The following is a 19,725-nucleotide window of genomic DNA, read 5'->3' as shown; positions in this document are numbered from 1 at the left end:
ACTGTTTGGGACATTTGTTATAATGATTGTCCTAAAAAGAAGAGGTGATGGCTACTCTGAGTCCTGTGTTATTCCAACAGTCAAGATTTCTGAGAACATTCATTTTCATCCATGGAATTGGTTATTTTGCTAAAGAATACTGCCAAGATCAAAGAATGGCATCTAAACATCCTCCAAGGGCAAGTTCTCCCAACGATCCAGCAGTATTCTGGTGAAGAACAATGCTTTTTCCGGCGTGATGGAGACCATGAGACAAGGAAAAGTTGTAAGTAAAAGGTCCCCACACACAGACTAATGTCGCCAAACCCAACAATATCAGCAGGTTCAGCCAACAATCTAAAGTGTATGCGGCAGCCGGTCGAATAATCGGAGATATAATTCAGATGGCTCATCATATCGTTCTCGAGGAGAAAAAACAGAAGCACTCGGCTGGACAAGTGTTCGTGGGTATGGAAGAGTTGGCCATGATGACTGTCAGCCAAAGAATTGGCCAAAGCAGTGTTCGGGTGCCAGCTATCTAATGTGTGGCTCGGTGAACAAACCTGTGAAATTTTGGGTCTATGGCAAGGAAAGTCACCAGATCTCAATACCATTGACAACCTGTGTTCAATTCTCAAAAAAGGGTTGGACAAAGAAAAACACAGAAATGGTGATACACTCAATCACTGATTAGACCAGAATCGGCAGTCATGAGTCAGGGTTTGGCCCAGAAGCAGACACCCAGCTGCCAGGACGAAGAGCAGAAGTCTGGAAGAATAAGGATCAACACAGGAAATACTGCGTCTCATTGTTAAATACATCAAGTTTATGCAAAAAGCTTAAAAACTTATGAAATGTTTATAATCGCACTTTGGTAACCAGAAAAACATCCAACTAAAAGATCCACTGAAGCAGCAAACTTTGTGACAGTCTCAAAACTTGTACCCTAGGCTGTAGACACCGGGATGAATTCCACTGAGGGAAATCTACAAAAATTACATTAAGCTTCAAATTTGCATTGTCTATTTCCATTGCTCTGTGATGAGAGAGCAACTACATTGACGGTTGCGTTGATAAGTTACATGACAGTCCCATGGTGTCCGTCATGTTACCACATGAAAAAGCACATTGTGTGCTGTCATCTGCCCTGATCTTGCGCCATTAGCCTCAGTCACGTCAGCTCCATTTCTGGTTTGTACATCACACCAAAGATGCATTTTCAGTGTCAGGACATCACTAATGGTGTGTATGAATGGGGGCTTTCACACTGGCTCATTTCTATAGCTAAGCCAGACCCCTTCTTTGTCTATGAATCAGCCATGATACAAGACATGTTTGAGTATAAGCTGGAAATAGACCCAGGACCGCTCGGCTACCTTCAGGAAGAGGCAGCTATGACAGTGAACTATATTAGCAAGTTCCATACTTCCATACTTTGAGATAGATATAGATATATATATATATATATAGATATATATATATATATATATATATATATATATATATATATATATATATATATATATATAGTGTGTGTATATATATGTATATATATAACACTATGTAATAAACTATAAGTGGCAAAAAACAGTTTTCAACAAAAACATACTAAATAACATTTGTGCAGTCTATGAATTTGTTCTAAGAAATAGAATTGCCTCCATCAGATCCTCCTTCATAGATGACCTCAAATCTGACCTAATAATTTTAAGGCCAGAGAACAGTCTCTCTACACTAACTTGGGTTGGAGGCAAAGCCGTAACCACATGGGAACATCTCTAACAATTTCCGGGTATAAAGGAATTGCCTCATGCACAGTCAGTTTTAATGAATGGTTGAATTTTTCTATTTCTTTGGGAGCAAGTGAAACATTTTGCTGAAATATGGTCAATCTGCTGCTATAGGAGACGGAGTGAAGTCTTTTTCTTTGTGGCAACTTTTTGCCTGCTCCATGTCATCCAAATACTTGTCAAAATCAAACTCCTCATCTGATGAGGATGAAGATATGGCAGCAGTAGTACTGTCAGGACCCAAGTCCTCTTGCGCCTGGCAGTCCTCCTGTAGGCCACTCATCCTAACTGCTACCTCAGTCAGAGCTTCTTTTCCTTTAGTAAGCTGTTGATCATCAAGCAATATACGATGACTTGGGTCCACATAAACAGCTGCCAGAAAAATGTTATTTTCCAATAGCTGTGTCTCTCTCCGTTTCATTGAAGCCGAAATGCCATCTGCGATTAAACAGCAAAATAGCAAGTTCTTCCACTCCCTCATGAAAATGCCAGGAGTTAAATCCTTAGCTTGTAATTTTTTAGTCACGGTAAATGGGTGATTAAGCAATTCCTTCAATTCAGCCACCTGTGTCCATTGACCTTCATTTAGGGTTACCTGAGGGTTCGCCATATCTATAAGAAACGGTTTTAGTTCAAGCAATCGCTCAATCATTAAATAAGTGCGGCCCCACCGAGTGGCTTGATCAACAATTGCCCTTTCCCAGCACGTCTCTTCAAGATGGAATCAATTTTAGGGGTTCTGGCGGCAATAACCAATTTCCTCACTTTTCCAATCAGATTTCCAGCATGTCCCTCTTGCAGACTCTCTCATTGCCAGTTGCAGCTTGTGCACAACACAGAGCATGTGATGATTAGGAAAGTGTTTTGAAGCAGCTTCAACAAGACCATCTATTTCTACAGTATAATTTTGCTGTTCTTCTGTAGTAATATCTGTTTGCTCCTTAGTTACATGAACAGCACTGTGGCCTTCCATCTCAAACATACTGAATCCTAGATGTTCCTCTAGCTGTTGTTCATTACTCTCATTCATCAGTGTAATTGTACTTATGTTTGAAGCATTGTCCGTTACAATAGCAAGAACCTGTTCTTTTTTGAGTTTGTAATCTTGCAGAAGTTTTTCCACTAAGGCCTGGAGAAACTGGCTGCTGTGATGAGCTTTAGTATCTTTTACTGGCTGCGTGTTGGTAACAATTTTTTTGTTGTCACAAACATATCGAACATTGATGGCAAAATAGTTCACTCTATGACATGTGCAGGCATCCATTTCAAGTGTTTCTTGAGATTCTTTTTAAGATCTTCCTTTTGGTTAAGGGCTTCAATCACTAATTTTCTAATACTTTCTCTTTCCAGAGAAACACCAAGTTTGCGGCCATTTCTCCATTAAGAGCTGTAAAAGCTGGTCGTGCAAATAGTGATACTGGTACACCGTCCTTCACAACAAGCTGGAGGAGCCGTCTTTTAGACATATCTGCTGTCATTGTTACAGTAACTTTGTCACTTACAAAATATCGTTAATGATGTTTGAGACGCTCTTTCCTCCTCCTTTGCCTGGCAGGAAGTGTTAAGCCCCCGTTACACATTGCGATATCGCTAGCAATATCGCTGTAAAGTCACCGATTTTGTGACGTTGCAGCGATTTTGCTAGCGATATCGCTGCATGTGATACTTACCTCCGACCGGCTCCCCCGCTGGTTATCGCTGATCGCGCCAGAAGCTCCTGGACCATTCCTCGTCGGTCACTTCCTGCGGCGCTTCATGTGGCGCCGACGAGCGACGCGTGGAGCCGGGCGGGAGGACGCAGGATCGCCGCGTCTGACAGGTAAGTAGCGACCCCCAACCCCAGCGATGTCGCTGGTGAGATCTGCCTGTGTGGCAGCTCACTAGCGACCACCTAGCGATGCACCAGCGATCCTGACCGCGTCATATCGCTAGTCGGGATCGCTGGTGCATCGCTAGGTGTAACGGTACCCTTAGTCTGTGTGCTACCCGGCTTTCATTCTTTTTGGTACAGATAAGATATGGATAGACAGATATGGATAAATGGATAGAGCAGATTTCTAATCTGCTTTTGCTATTGAAAACATTATCTATGAGCTCAAAAACCTTTCAGGTGATGCGGTTTTTTAAAAATCTGATCTGCTTTTGCAGCTGAAAAACGTATCCTCAAAAAACGCAGCAAAAACGCTGTGTGTGAATGTAGCCTTAGATCAGGAATAGAACAGCCACTTATAGGACATTTCATAACTTTCCCAAATTGCTATGAAAAAATATTCAGCACATTCTGCATTGAACTACTGTACCCAATTTATTATATATTTTAGGAGTCGGTCCATTTTATACCGACTCCAACTCCACCAAAATGAGCACCGACTCCGACTCCACAGCCCTGGATGGAACTGTGGAGGCTGCAGCCCATCAATGGAGCCATACATAGGAATGTCAAGTGATTGCCAAGAAACCCAGCTTCAACATCACAGGAATGGCACCGGTCCTGGAGTGGAGGAAAGGATGTTCTTTGTCTATTTTACTGGGCTCACATGAGCATTTAAAAACAGGTGGTCCAGAATTTGGCCATTTTTTTTTTTTCACCCTCTGGAAACTGCGTGAAGGTCATTGGTAAAATACTGGAAGGGAGATGTGTCACTCAGGACGTTAGCCTCAGTGACATGAACCTGGAAAGGGCTGGGTTTTCGTGGACAGCTGAGGAGTGGGTGGAAGGCTGTTCACCATATCTCCACCCCAGGGTCTGGTTCAGAAGGTAAAGGTGAAGCCTTTGGACTCATTCAATGTTCAGTGTCTGGAGAGGAGATCTCCAGAGCTGTGCTCGTGTTAATGAGACCTGAACCTTGTCTTTTTCCCCTGAGCAGGACGATTCCTGCAGCCATACAGTCTGCACTGTATTTTATTTTGTTTTACTGTTCTATCATTCCTCTGCTATCCCTCCTGGAAATGTAGGAATATATTCACAACTGGACGCATAGCCGCATACATGGTCCAACACAAAAAACTATGCTGCGGCTTCTAGACGCGCAACAAAAAGATTTGTGGCAGATATACTTCACAGCTCAGTCCCCGGCTTCCTTGTATGATGCTTTACCATGTGATATATTACTGCATCGAAGAAAGCTGGAGATTTTGTTTCCTCTGATTTCTGCATTAAAGTAACTGTCTCTGCATGAAATCAAAGGCTTGTGGATGAGCAGGAGGGCTCCGTGCATCTCAGGGACAGCCCCATTACAGCTTGTACAACACAAAACTGAACCTCCTCCACACAGACAAATAGCAGCCAAAACCTCCAAATTTCGCCCGATCAGACCACCATCCAATGTGTATAGGGGGCTACTGACTCACCCCTGACAGATGAGGATCGGGAGGTTGGAATTTATTCCCCTGCTTCTTTTTTTCTGCGAGCAGACAAGTCAGGTCCAGATGATTCTACCATCAGCTCACTCGGCTCTCCCTAAAGAGACCACAGGAAGGCCAAGCCCGGGGCTTATGTGTATGGGGGAATCCGGAGACGTGGCCGAACATTCTTCCTATAGCTGACCGTTACCTTAATGGACCCCAGATGCATTAAAATAACAATAGAACAGTTACTCTCCCTCGCCGGGTCCAGAGCGGCGACATCAAGCTGAAAGCACACAGGCAATCACTGAGCTCAGTGGCTGGGTCAAGGTAAACGCCACACGCCGCTCCGCGACTGACTACACTGATGAGGTGTGCCATCAACATGACATACTGTGGCAGACCGGAAATGGGGAGAATGAGTCCTGGGGGTGAGTAATTGTGCACCCAGGCTCTCATTCATGTCCCCCATGGTTTAGGCAGCATGAATCGCCTGACAGGTTCCTTTAGGCCAGGGGTGGGGAACTTCAGGCCCCAGGGCCATTTACGGCCCTCGATGACCTTTTATCAGGCCCCCAAGCAGATTCTCAGGGACCGCATTCTTGGGCAGGGAGCTGTATTTTGATTCCCCACCCCTGCTTTAGGCTATGTGCCCACGTATGCAGAAAATTTCTGCATGAAAACTGGACTCCTTCCCAGAAAACGTGCATTTTTTATGCGTTTTTTTCCGCGCGACCCCAGTCTCATAGAAAATAGCTAAAAATGCGGACTTTTCCGCAAAATTAATGAGCATGCTGCGATTTTTCCCGCAATGCGGTTTTTTTCGCGGAAAAAAAAGGCTCAATATGCACAAAAAGTGCAGAATGCATTAAAATGAATGGGATGCTTCTTTTAAGCGATTTTTAAGCGTTTTTGCTGGTAAAAACGCTTAAAAAATGCGAAAAACACGCTTACGTGGGCACACAGCCTTAAAGGGGGTTGTCCGGTAATGTGATATTGAAAACCAGCAACACCAAATCAGTGCGAGTCCGAAACTCAGCACGACGCCATGTAGTGGCCGTTCCCGGTACTGCAGCTCAGCGCTGTGAATCCAATATCAGTGACGAGCCCTATGGATGTGACCTAGATGGCCACCAGACGTTCACACCTCAGCCTGTCATGGCTTAGAAGGGAATAACTAAGCAGCTACCCCCCCCCCCCCCCCGCTTGTATCCCCTACTCACCTCTATGGGAGTCACAGAAATGTAACTCAGCTGACCCGTGGAAGCGCTAGAGCAAAGCGAAACGGCCGTTGTCAGCTTGTGAGCACTCTTGTTTTTCCACTCTGACCTGACATGTAATTATATGTCAATAAATGTGTCACATTTTATCCTGTTGAGTGCGACCTTTCCTCTACAAAGGAGAAATATAACTCAGCTGTGTCCACCTCCAGAGGTCAGAAATGGACGGAGTTGTTCCTATTGAATGAAAGGCTCTGATGGGAAGAACACTTGAACCAAGTTGTAAAAAAAAAAAAAATAAAGATATTTGAGGCTGTGAGCGGTTTCCTGTCCCCGGGGAGGTCTCTGCTCTCCTCTACCATTGAGAACGTGTGTAAGGACTTGTGAACACGGCGAGCGCGCGGGCCGCGACGTACAGAACCGGTGAGCGCGAGACGAACAGACCTGGGTCAGTGCTGTGTAAACAGATAACATCCATGTAACAATGCGAACTATGCTAACAACATGACTACATCTGGCCTCAGTAATGTAAGCAGGACTGAGCAAAACCAGCTCAGAGCACCGCACATGTAGTGGAGCTGAATGGGACATTTAAAGGGGTTGTTCATAGAGTTGAACAAAATGATTCACAGGACGTTGGTCCAAGGGCAACTTCAGTACTCTATGGCTGCCGACCCTGAGCAGTTAGGGTATGTGCACACGTTGCGGATTTGGTTGCGGATTTTTCCACGCCGATTTGGCTGAATCCGCAGGTAAAATGACCTGCGTTTTACCTGCAGATTTTGTTCGGATTCCACCTGCGTTTTTAAACCTGCGGAATCCTATAATGGAAAAGGTGTAAAAACGCTGCGGAATCCACACAAAGAATTGACATGCTGCGGAAAATAAACCGCATCAAATCTGCACGGAATTTTTCGCAGCATGTGCACAGCGGATTTGGTTTTCCATAGGGTTATATGGTACTGTACACGGCATGGAAAACTGCTGCGGATCCGCAGGGCCAAATCCGCAACGTGTGCACACACCCTGACACATTTCATGCTGGTAACTTTGTTTGCCCTATTTGCTTTCAAGTGTCGCACCTTCTAATGCTGGCTGCAGAATGAGTTATCTGACAATCTCTCAGTGAGCTCAGAGTTGGGAGTTCATACAGCCAGTTTCACACATCTGTGAAACATGGACCATGCTTGGATCGCAGTCTCCCGCTGCCAGGAGTTAAATGCCCCAGGTATATATGAGGCCTTCAGCTCTGGTCAGGAGACCTGGCGGCAGAGTATTCCTATCCGTGTCAGGACCTTGTTTTACTTATGTAAAACCATCTTAACTCTAGTCTTTTTCTGAGCCCCTCAGATGATTTTGGGCCACATGAGAGTTGAGCTAAGAATTTCTGATCATAAATCAGCTTAGAGATGCTCAGAAGAAGGAATAAACTCACTGACAGAGTCTCCGTTCACTTATTCAGCTGCCAGCAGTAGACAGTGCAACACAGAAGACAAATGAAAGCCACTTGCAAAATTGATCGTTAGATCAAAATAAATGCATTAAAGTAAAATAATGCCGAGGCGTCCAGTGCGCGCTGGGAGGCTCCGCCGTAGAGTCCGGCATTTTAAGTGCCATTATAAGAATAGAGGGTGCACACGACGCTGGAGGGGTCCGTCATGCGACAGATCCGTCCCCGCCACTAATTCCAACATTCTGATCTATATTAGGATCCGAAAAACAGGATTTCATCCACTGATGTGAACAGCGCCCAAGACCTTCTTTTAGGCATTCCTACCACTTCTACCTTTACCCACAGGTGCATTTCCAGCTAATGATAGTGAGGTACCACCCGAAAATATACCCCACGGGAAACGGGACAGATCGCCCAGTGCCCGTCATCTGCTGAAAAGAACGAGGACAGTCAGAGGCAGACGAGACATGGCAGCGCACGCACCCCCCTCACAAGAGATTACGGCGGTCACAACATAAGAGGTTATTCCCCTCCCTCCTCTTCCCCTCATTTATTTCTTAAAATTTAATAAAATCCTTGGGAAACATCATAAGGGGTTAGAAAGACGAGTAAGAAAGTGGAACCACAACTATGACGGGCCACAAGCCAGATCTGCCGGTAGCCAGGCCGGGGGGGTGGACATGGCTTGTCAACAGGGGATGCGGGGGGGGGTCTCAGCCAGGGGACGCAGGGGGGGTGTCTCAGCCAGGGGACGCAGGGGGTGGGGGGGTCAGCCAGGGGACGCAGGGGGTGGGGGGGTCAGCCAGGGGACGCAGGGGGTGGGGGGGGTCAGCCAGGGGACGCAGGGGGTGGGGGGGGTCAGCCAGGGGACGCAGGGGGTGGGGGGGGTCAGCCAGGGGACGCAGGGGGTGGGGGGGGTCAGCCAGGGGACGCAGGGGGTGGGGGGGGTCAGCCAGGGGGGGCGGGTCAGCCAGGGGGCGGGTCAGCCAGGGGACGGGAGGGGTCAGCCAGGGGACGGGAGGGGTCAGCCAGGGGACGGGAGGGGTCAGCCAGGGGACGGGAGGGGTCAGCCAGGGGACGGGAGGGGTCAGCCAGGGGACGGGAGGGGTCAGCCAGGGGACGGGAGGGGGCGGGGGCGGGGGTCAGCCAGGGGACGCAGGGGGCGGGGGTCAGCCAGGGGACGCAGGGGGCGGGGGTCAGCCAGGGGACGCAGGGGGCGGGGGTCAGCCAGGGGACGCAGGGGGCGGGGGTCAGCCAGGGGACGCAGGGGGCGGGGGTCAGCCAGGGGACGCAGGGGGCGGGGGTCAGCCAGGGGACGCAGGGGGCGGGGGTCAGCCAGGGGACGCAGGGGGCGGGGGTCAGCCAGGGGACGCAGGGGGCGGGGGTCAGCCAGGGGGGGTCTCAGCCAGGGGGCGGGGGGGTCTCAGCCAGGGGGCGGGGGGGGTCTCAGCCAGGGGGCGGGGGGGGGTCTCAGCCAGGGGGCGGGGGGGGGTCTCAGCCAGGGGGCGGGGGGGGGTCTCAGCCAGGGGGCGGGGGGGGGTCTCAGCCAGGGGGCGGGGGGGGGGTCTCAGCCAGGGGGCGGGGGGGGGGGTCTCAGCCAGGGGGCGGGGGGGGGGTCTCAGCCAGGGGGCGGGGGGGGTCTCAGCCAGGGGGCGGGGGGGGGGTCTCAGCCAGGGGGCGGGGGGGGGTCTCAGCCAGGGGGCGGGGGGGGTCTCAGCCAGGGGGCGGGGGGGGTCTCAGCCAGGGGGCGGGGGGGGTCTCAGCCAGGGGGCGGGGGGGGTCTCAGCCAGGGGGCGGGGGGGGTCTCAGCCAGGGGGCGGGGGGGGTCTCAGCCAGGGGGCGGGGGGGGTCTCAGCCAGGGGGCGGGGGGGGTCTCAGCCAGGGGGCGGGGGGGGTCTCAGCCAGGGGGCGGGGGGGGGGTCTCAGCCAGGGGGCGGGGGGGGGCTCAGCCAGGGGGCGGGGGGGGGCTCAGCCAGGGGGCGGGGGGGGTCTCAGCCAGGGGGCGGGGGGGGTCTCAGCCAGGGGGCGGGGGGGGTCTCAGCCAGGGGGCGGGGGGGGTCTCAGCCAGGGGGGTCTCAGCCAGGGGGCGGGGGGGGTCTCAGCCAGGGGGCGGGGGGGGTCTCAGCCAGGGGGCGGGGGGGGTCTCAGCCAGGGGGCGGGGGGGGTCTCAGCCAGGGGGCGGGGGGGGTCTCAGCCAGGGGGCGGGGGGGGTCTCAGCCAGGGGGCGCAGGGGGGGTCTCAGCCAGGGGGCGCAGGGGGGGGGGGGCGTCTCAGCCAGGGGGCGCAGGGGGGGGGGCGTCTCAGCCAGGGGGCGCAGGGGGGGGGGGGGCGTCTCAGCCAGGGGGCGCAGGGGGGGGGCGTCTCAGCCAGGGGGCGCAGGGAGGGGGGCGTCTCAGCCAGGGGGCGCGGGGGGGGGCGTCTCAGCCAGGGGGCGCAGGGGGGGGGGCGTCTCAGCCAGGGGGCGCAGGGGGGGGGGCGTCTCAGCCAGGGGGCGCAGGGGGGGGGGGCGTCTCAGCCAGGGGGCGCAGGGGGGGGGGGCGTCTCAGCCAGGGGGCGCAGGGGGGGGGGGCGTCTCAGCCAGGGGGCGCAGGGGGGGGGGCGTCTCAGCCAGGGGGCGCAGGGGGGGGGGCGTCTCAGCCAGGGGGCGCAGGGGGGGGGGGGGGCGTCTCAGCCAGGGGGCGCAGGGGGGGGGGCGTCTCAGCCAGGGGGCGCAGGGGGGGGGGCGTCTCAGCCAGGGGGCGCAGGGGGGGGGCGTCTCAGCCAGGGGGCGCAGGGGGGGGGGGGCGTCTCAGCCAGGGGGCGCAGGGGGGGGGGGGGCGTCTCAGCCAGGGGGCGCAGGGGGGGGGGGCGTCTCAGCCAGGGGGCGCAGGGGGGGGGGGGGCGTCTCAGCCAGGGGGCGCAGGGGGGGGGGGGCGTCTCAGCCAGGGGGCGCAGGGGGGGGGGGCGTCTCAGCCAGGGGGCGCAGGGGGGGGGGGCGTCTCAGCCAGGGGGCGTCTCAGCCAGGGGGCGCAGGGGGGGGGGCGTCTCAGCCAGGGGGCGCAGGGGGGGGGGGGCGTCTCAGCCAGGGGGCGCAGGGGGGGGGGGCGTCTCAGCCAGGGGGCGCAGGGGGGGGGGGGGGCGTCTCAGCCAGGGGGCGCAGGGGGGGGGGGGCGTCTCAGCCAGGGGGCGTCTCAGCCAGGGGGCGCAGGGGGGGGGCGTCTCAGCCAGGGGGCGCAGGGGGGGGGCGTCTCAGCCAGGGGGCGCAGGGGGGGGGCATCTCAGCCAGGGGGCGCAGGGGGGGGGCATCTCAGCCAGGGGGCGCAGAGGGGGGGCATCTCAGCCAGGGGGCGCAGGGGGGGGGGCATCTCAGCCAGGGGGCGCAGGGGGGGGGCATCTCAGCCAGGGGGCGCAGGGGGGGGGGCATCTCAGCCAGGGGGCGCAGGGGGGGGGGCATCTCAGCCAGGGGGCGCAGGGGGGGGGGCATCTCAGCCAGGGGGCGCAGGGGGGGGGCATCTCAGCCAGGGGGCGCAGGGGGGGGGGCATCTCAGCCAGGGGGCACAGGGGGGGGGGGGCAGGGGTCTCAGCCAGGGGACGTGGGGGTCCAAAAACGAAGAACAGTGAGAACCCAGTATGGGAGTCTATGGGTGAAGGGTAAACAGGCATACAAGCAAGATCCCCCATTGTGCATAGTGAGGACCCCACAGTGCATGGCTACACACAATATACACAATGCTGCAGAGCTGTGCACACACTTTCCATAGGTACCACTGTCTGTGACGCTGGCAGCTCCCAGGCCTCACACTCAGCCTCCAGCACCGCACGCTGCACACACAGCAGCAGACGGACACTCTCACCTGTATCCTGCGGTACCCGCACACCAGTGATTCGGCTCCTGAGTGTCCCGCTACCAGGCCGCACCGTCACCGCCGCAATACAGACCTCCACCGACCACAGACAGCGGAACCGGCCCGACCCCGCCTACAAAACCACGCCCCGACTACGCAAACAATCCCGCCTCCCGGTTGGCCACGCCTACATACTTCCCCCTCTTCCGCCCCCTCTAAGGTACAAATTCTCAGGCCCCGTGTACTGAAGTGAGAAATGCGGGAGCAGAGAAAGAGTTACTGGGCGTGGCTAGCGCAGCAGTCACCTAGGGCAGATGTATGGCACGTCAATCATCACTTACTGGTGACGTCAAGTACGCAAGGCCACGCCTCTTGGAACCGTATCCCGCATGAAGGATGAATGATTGGATGACGTCAACTATTAACGTGCGCATGCTCAGGAATGTGCTGCACGCTGGCACTACGGTCCTCACAGTGCTAATGTCTGCGCTGTGCAGGAGGACGTGTGACGTCATGATTGCATGCTATTCTGGTGGCAGACGGTGTGTGCATCCTGTAACCGACATGACGTCATATCGTGCCTGACAAATAAAAGAACAGCTCTTCCAGTCACTGGCTGCGGAGGGCGCGTGCTAGATAAAGGGAGGAGAGGAGCGGAGGATGAGCGTGAAACAGAATGCCCCATTAGCTCAGACTCCTGAATTAAAGGGGGATTTCATATGCACACAATGTGCCATAACTGTTTAAAGGGAGTCTGTCAGCAAGGAGGTTACCCCTCCACACCTCCCTCTTAAAGTGGTATTGCTAAGTTTTGAAGTTCTCCACTACCCATGAGGTAGTCAGAACCCCGTGTGACTGGAGCGATGGTCGCACATACGCGCCTCTGTCACCATTCATTGTCATACGATGTAGGAAGAGCAGGCAAGCGCAGCCCTCCGCTACCTCTGGTGCTCCCATAAGAATGAATGGCGCAGTAGTGCTCAGGATGCACCATAGTGCGCCTGCTGGAGCTGTTACACGGGCCGCCCCGGAGCACGAGCAGATCATTAACTGAAAACTACAAACACTGACTAAACAATAATCTATAATAATAAATGCCCTAACCAGCTTCCGGTTGTAACAACTTCCGTCCAGTTGTAACCGGTGACGTCACCACACACACACGCACATGTTAACCCTCAACACACCACACCGCCTCAACACACACTCCTCTCACCTTTCACCTCCACTCATATCCACTCACTCTTTCACTCCACATACGTTCCTTTCTCTCACTCCGTTTCTCATACTCACACCGTCATCGTCGCTGCCCCGACATCTTCCTCCGCCGCCGCGATCCAGGATCCAGACGTTCTCCAGGCCGCCGACATGTTCTTGCGGGACGCCATCTTGGATTTCGTGAAATCCCGCGATATTAAAGATGGCGTCGCCGCAACAACATGTCGCTGGCGTGGACGACATCGGGATCCAAAAAGATGGCGTCGGCGAAATCTCGCGAGATTACGCCAACACCATTTTGGATCCCGATGTCGCCATGCCAGCGACATGTTGTTGCGGCGACGCCATCTTGAATATCGCGGGACTTCACGAAATCCAAGATGGCGTCCCGCAAGAATATGTCGCTGGCATGGGCGACATCGGGATCCAAAATGGCGTCGGCGTAATCTCGCGAAATTTCGCCGACGCCATCTTTTTGGATCCCGATGTCGTCCACGCCAGCGACATGTTGCGGCGACGCCATCTTTAATATCGCGGGATTTCACGAAATCCAAGATGGCGTCCCGCAAGAACATGTCGGCGGCCTGGAGAACGTCTGGATCCTGGATCGTGGCGGCGGAGGAAGATGTCGGGGCAGCGACGATGACGGTGTGAGTATGAGAGATGGAGTGAGAGAGAAAGGGTCGTATGTGGAGTGAAAGAGTGAGTGGATGCAAGTGGAGATGGTGAAAGGTGAGAGGAGTGTGTGTGTTGAGGGTTAATATGGCAAGAGGTGTGATGCTATCGCATCCTCCCGATGCGATAGCATCGGGCCATAATCTAGTAATAATATAAATCTTCATATAGCGCCAACATATTCCGCTTTACAGTTTAACAGTTTCAAAACACAAGTCATAAGTAACAACATTAACAATACAATAACTAAAGCGCAATAAGATGACCCTGTTCGTGAGAGCTTGCAATCTACAGTGAGGTGGGGGAGATACAAAGCACAGGTGTGTACTTACAATGGTGTATTTACAATGATGGTCCAGCCATCTTGAGGGAGTGAGGGATGGATGGAGATAGTGAATGGGCTATATATCCACACTTACACATAGAATGACTGTGATTAGTGAACATGATAGGCTGCTCTGAACAGATGTGTTTTGAGGGAGCGCCTGAAACTATGTAAATTGTGGATAGTCCTAATTTCTTGGGGTAGAGCATTCCAGAGGATTGGTGCAGCGCGGGAGAAGTCTTGGAGTTGGGAGTGGGAGGTACGGATTAGTGCAGAGGTTAGTCGAAAGTCGTTTGCAGAGCGGATCGGTCAGTTAGGCAATAGACAGAAATGAGGGAGGAGATATAGGGGGGTGCTGCACTGTGGAGAGCTTTGTGGGTGAGAACAAGTACTTTGAATTGGATCCTATAATGAATGCAAGTGTAAGGACTGGCCAAGAGTGGACGCGTCCGAGTACCGATAAGCCAGATGGATGACCCAGGCTGAGCATTAAGTATGGACTGGAGAGGGGATAGTCGAGTAACGGGGAGGCCAATTAATAGAGCGTTGCAGTAGTCCAGGCGGGAGTGGATCATTGCTACAGTGAGGGTTTTTGTTGTTTCCATGGTGAGAAAAGGCGGATTCTAGAGATGTTCTTTAGGTGTAAGCGGCAAGAGCGGACAAGAGATTGTATATGGGATGTGAAGGAGAGATTGGTGTCAAACATAACACCTAGACAGCGCGCCTGCTGCCGGGGTGTTATTGTGGTACCACACACGGAGAGGGAAATGTCAGATTTAGGGAGGTTAGTAGACGGCGGGAGCAGACGAAGTTCAGTTTTGGAGAGGTTGAGTTTCAGATAGAGAGCTGACATGATGTTGGAGACTGTGGACAGACAGTCAAGGTGTTCTGTAGTACAGCGGGGGTAAGGTCGAGGGAAGACGTGTATAGTAGTGTGTCATCAGCATAAAGATGATACTGAAAGCCAAATCTACTGATGGTCTGTCCAATTGGGGCCGTGTAGAGAGGGAAGAGAAGGGGGCCAAGGACAGCCCTGAGGTACCCCGACAGCGAGAGGAAGAGGAGATGATGTGGAGCCAGAGAACAAAACACTGAAGGAGCGGTCAGAAAGATAACCAGGAGAGAGCAGTGTCCTTAATGCCTAGTGAAACAACAACCACATGACGGATATCATCAAGAGGTATCATATTAATCATCAGTATAACGGTGCCAGCCTGACACTGCCTGTAGGTTACCGTGCACAATCCTGCTAACAGGTTCACTTTATGGTTAGGATTAGCCCAGTGGGTGGGCACTAGTGCTGGTGAGAAGGGGGACATTTTCTGGTTTGAGGGAGTTCGGTGTCAGCCAGTGAAGGTTAGAGGAGAGTTCAGGTTCAGGTTGGGTGGTGGGTTGCTAGGTGCAGCATGGGCCAAGCATTCAGGGTAGTGGGCGGCCAAAAGTAGATCCATCATGAATATTGCAACGACATCTGGAGCCTAAGGCTCAGGTCAGGTACAATGGAGCGAGCCTGGTCTTCCAACATCATGAGGTCTGTGGACATGGAGTTACATGCGGGGCAAGTGGTCGATCCTGGGTGCTCCGATCAGACCAGGGGACTGATCGGAGAGGACAGTCGGGGGGTGGCCCTGACCCGACGGACCGCAGGACAGACGAGGAGAACAGACAGTCAGGGGTGGCCCTGACCCAACGGACCGCAGGACAGACGAGGCCCCGGGGATACCGATTGGAAGACGACCTCTGGCAGGTGAAGCGCTGGGGGTAGATTGGTCTAGGACAGCCCCCAGTGAAAGATCCGCGAGGTGCGCTACTGCAACTGGAACAGAGGTGCAGGTACCCGGGCCTGGAAACAGTGGTGTAAAGAAGCTGCGGTGCGTGTATGGTGGTCGTCAGGAGGACAATGAATAAATCTGGAACTGTTACAAGTGGAATCTCCGTCTCGTCTGTGCCTCGTCTGGTAAGCAGTGGTCCACCCCCCCAAGCCCGGCCCCCTACCACATAAGGAGGTAGGATGTGCAAATTGCTGTGTCCTATTCCACCTGTACGAACCTGTATTTTTATAATAGGAGGTGGAACTTTACCTTTTTTTTCCTTTTTTATTCCCAGAAAGACAACTTTGCATGCATTTCCATCAGTGTCTGCTTTTTTTCAGATGGCAAAAGAACATAGTAAGGTAAAGAATTCAGACGGAAACCTGAACGCAGTGTGAACAGCTGAAGCCAGAGTGACAGGCCTCAGTGGAAAGCGTGCACCTGCAGGGTGATAGCTGCAGTCAGACGGAGCCTAGACAACGCCCGCTGAGATGTAAAGACCCGACTACACTGGTCAAGACTCGAGGACCAGTTCTATGCTGGTCAAGACCCAGAGTCCAGACTGCGTCTGTCAAAGTCCAAATCCCCAATGTATGCTGGTTAAGTCTCAGAGGCCAGAGGACGCCAGCTGAGAGCTGGAGCCCAGTCCTCTTTCCACGAAGCCCAGAACATACCCGCCGTCGGTCAAGAACCGAAAATCCAGGAGGATACCTCAACCGGGGGAAGATGCCTGCGTGTTGTGAGTTCATTTTCTGGTCTACCAGTCAGGCTCCCTCTGGTGGTAACAGGAGGTAGTGAGGCTGATTTAATCAGTAGAGATCTGCCACCTGATAATGAGGATGACGATTGGACCTCAGGAATCTCAGATTGGATTTAAGACAGCCGACGCCCTACTCTGGTGCTGGTGATGCCTTCTGCTTGTTAGGTCTTGGTTCTCAGCTCTGTTCCAGTCAGCTCAAGCTAAGTTTCTCTGCTAATGTTCACACTTGATTTTGTTGTTCTATTCAGTTTTTTGTGTGGTCAGCCAGCCCCAGCTGGGGCTATGCTGAATTTCCACTCTTATTTATCTGTATTTGCCAATTTGCTTTTTGTCCCTTATTAGATTGGCCTCTTTTTGCTCTGTCTCAGAATATTTCAGAGTGCTGATATAGTGGGAAAAGTCTAGTGACTTCAGGGTTAATTTTGTTATCAGAAGTGTTGGACATTATTTTGTAGGGTTTGGGGCAGATTGCAGACAGTGTCTTTCCTTTCCTCTCCTTTTTATTAGTTTGGGCCCCATCGTTTGCTCAGCCTATTTTCCTACCTGTGTTTGTGTTTTCATCTTGTTTCACCATCAGTACATGTGTGGGGGCTGTCTATTCCTTTGGGGTCTGCTCTGGGGCAGTTAGTTTTTTCTTTTCTTGCGTTAGGCTTATTTAGTCCTCCGGCCGTGACGAGGCGTCTAGGTTCATCGTAGGCACGCTCCACGGCTGCTGCTAGTTGTGTGGTTAGGATCAGGGATCTGCAATCTGCATAGTTACCAACCTCTCTGGTTTTTCTGGGCTTAGCATGTTTAGTTTTTTTCCTCCTCGGTGACCCATTCATAACACCTGCGGTAATAGGAGGGAGACTTGAGTCAGCCAGGCCACTGGCACTAACGTATAGTACAGGGGTCGGCCTGGGCTAGGACAACAGGTGGGGTGGGGATCGGCTGTGGTGAAGGAGTCTCAGTTCCTTCATAGACTTTGTTAGGAGGACTTGAGGCCTAGCGGGAAAACATGATGACCCCTGTAGTAATCGCCGGTACGCGGGATGCAGTGACGAGACGGGAGACGGGAGGAGCTTTAAGATGTAGCTTTTATATATATATGCCTATAGGGGCTATCTCGAGCAAGCAAACAAGTTAGCAGCAGTTATCCTTGCAGGGATCAACACAAGATTACACTGGTAACACAAACACGACTAACCCGGCAAAGACCGGTCACTATAAGGCCGCGGTATGGCCGACTACTGGTCCAGAATGTTAACTACAATGTGTCACTTATCCTCTCTAACGTCCGGCAGAGCGATGGTCGATGATGCTTCGGCGTATCAGCCACTGCGCCCAGCCGATGAGGATTTGGCGGAGACTTCGGGCGTTCCTACGTCCCGGCGACTTGGGGGCACAGCAGGCCCCTGAAGAGTTCCTCTGCGTCGCACCTCCCGGCGGAGGTGGGATGGCATTGCCCGGGGTCCGGACGGCGTAGGCCGCAGCAGACAGGCCGCAACTGCGGGCTGGAGTCGGGCGGCAGCTGCCGCTGGCGGGAGCGGACGGGCCTCTCCCACGGGGTGGAGTCGGGCGTCGGCTGCCACGGATGGGAGCGTGCGGGCCGCACCCGCAGGGTGGAGTTGGGCAGTGATGGTCGCGGCGGCAGCGGACGGGCCTAACCCACGGGGTGGAGTCGGGGGTCGGCTGCCACGGATGGGAGCGGGCGGAGCCGGGCTGTATCTCTCCGTTGGACTGCTCGGTGCCGTCTCCCTTCTGTTAGCGGTGAGTCTCCCTTCAGTCTCTCCCGTCGCTGCTCTGCTCTCCTTGCTCTAGCTCTGGCACTCTCTCTGGCTCTCTGGTGCCCTCTAACTTCCTTGATTCTCCTCTCCTGCTGCGTCGACTGACTCCTGCTGGCGTCCTCAGACCCTTTTATAGTGGCTCCTCCCCCAACCTTTCTAGAAGTCTCTGCGGTCCGTCCTCCAATTCTGTCCCCCGGAAACAGTCTCCCTAGGAAGCTTGGTGACGGCCTCCTTGGTTCCAGCCCGGATACACAGCGGGGACTGTTATGGATGAGTCACCGAAGGAGGAAAAAACAAAAATAATAGCTAAGCCCAGAAAACCAGAGAAGTTGGCAGCTATCGGATTGCAGACCCCTGAACCTATCCACAACAACTAGCAGTAGCCGTGGGGGGTTCCTACGGTGCCCTAGACCCCTCGATCACAGCCGGAGAACTAAATTAGCCTAAAGACAGAAAGGGGAAATCTAAACTGCCCCAGCGCAGACCCCAAAGCAAAAGGCAGCCCCCAACATATAAAACAAAAAGCAAAAAACACAAATATCCTGAATTAAAAAATAAAAAATATACTGCAAATAATGCATAAAGGTAATAATAATAATAAGGGTATTTAGTAAACATAATTTTGATCAAAATAATGTACAAGCCATCCCGCCACGTCACGGCAACCCTTGTGGGACAGTCCCTACTCTAGTATTTAAAACCTTTTCACTTGCCAAGTGGCGTGAATGTGAATAAGGGTCGAGCGGCTGAACCACTAGTAACAGCTTAGGCCAGACTGGATGGCTTTCCCAGCTCAGAAAGAGGGCGGTCACACCCATATATGCACTGAATGCACAATGAAATGAATAAAAAACAAATCTGAACTGAGAAAAGTAAGTTAATGTGTATGCACAGTGTAAGTTCATATTAACACATGACCATTAACCAGAGAAAACAAACAGCAAAAAACACAAATATCCTGAACTAAAAAATAAAAACTATACTGCAAATAATGCATAAAGGTAATAATAATAATAAGGGTATTTAGTAAACATAATTTTGATCAAAATAATGTACAAGCCGCTCGACCCGTGACGTGGCGGGATGGCTTGTACATTATTTTGATCAAAATTATGTTTACTAAATATCCTTATTATTATTATTATTATTACCTTTATGCATTATTTGCAGTATATTTTTTATTTTTTAGTTCAGGATATTTGTGTTTTTTGCTTTTTGTTTTCTCTGGTTAATGGTCATGTGTTAATATGCACTTACATTGTGCATAGACATTAACTTACTTTTCTCAGTTCAGATTTGTTTTTTATTCATTTCATTGTGCATTCAGTGCATATATGGGTGTGACCGCCCTCTTTCTGAGCTGGGAAAGCCATCCAGTCTGGCCTAAGCTGTTACTAGTGGTTCAGCCGCTCGACCCTTATTCACATTCACGCCACTTGGCAAGTGAAAAGGTTTTAAATACTAGAGTAGGGACTGTCCCACAAGGGTTGCCGTGACGTGGCGGGATGGCTTGTACATTATTTTGATCAAAATTATGTTTACTAAATACCCTTATTATT

General features: G+C 52.6%; 1 protein-coding gene across 1 annotated transcript in view; it reads right to left on the bottom strand.

Annotated features, from left to right (window-relative positions):
• Positions 1 to 11,860, bottom strand: part of NCK1 (NCK adaptor protein 1) — a 139,796-nt gene extending 127,936 nt beyond the window's left edge. Inside the window, exon 1 of the mRNA XM_073576504.1 lies at positions 11,621 to 11,860. The gene's annotated coding sequence lies outside the window, so the exon portion shown is untranslated. The remainder of the gene's footprint in view (positions 1 to 11,620) is intronic.
• Positions 11,861 to 19,725: the final 7,865 nt, after the last annotated feature.

Source organism: Dendrobates tinctorius, unplaced genomic scaffold (genome assembly GCF_039654945.1).
Source record: "Dendrobates tinctorius isolate UK_male_01 unplaced genomic scaffold, ASM3965494v1 ptg000049l, whole genome shotgun sequence".
In the NCBI taxonomy this organism is placed as follows: domain Eukaryota; kingdom Metazoa; phylum Chordata; class Amphibia; order Anura; family Dendrobatidae; genus Dendrobates; species Dendrobates tinctorius.
The sequence above is the reverse complement of the archived record's forward strand: the minus strand, read 5'-3'. Positions and strand labels throughout refer to the sequence as shown.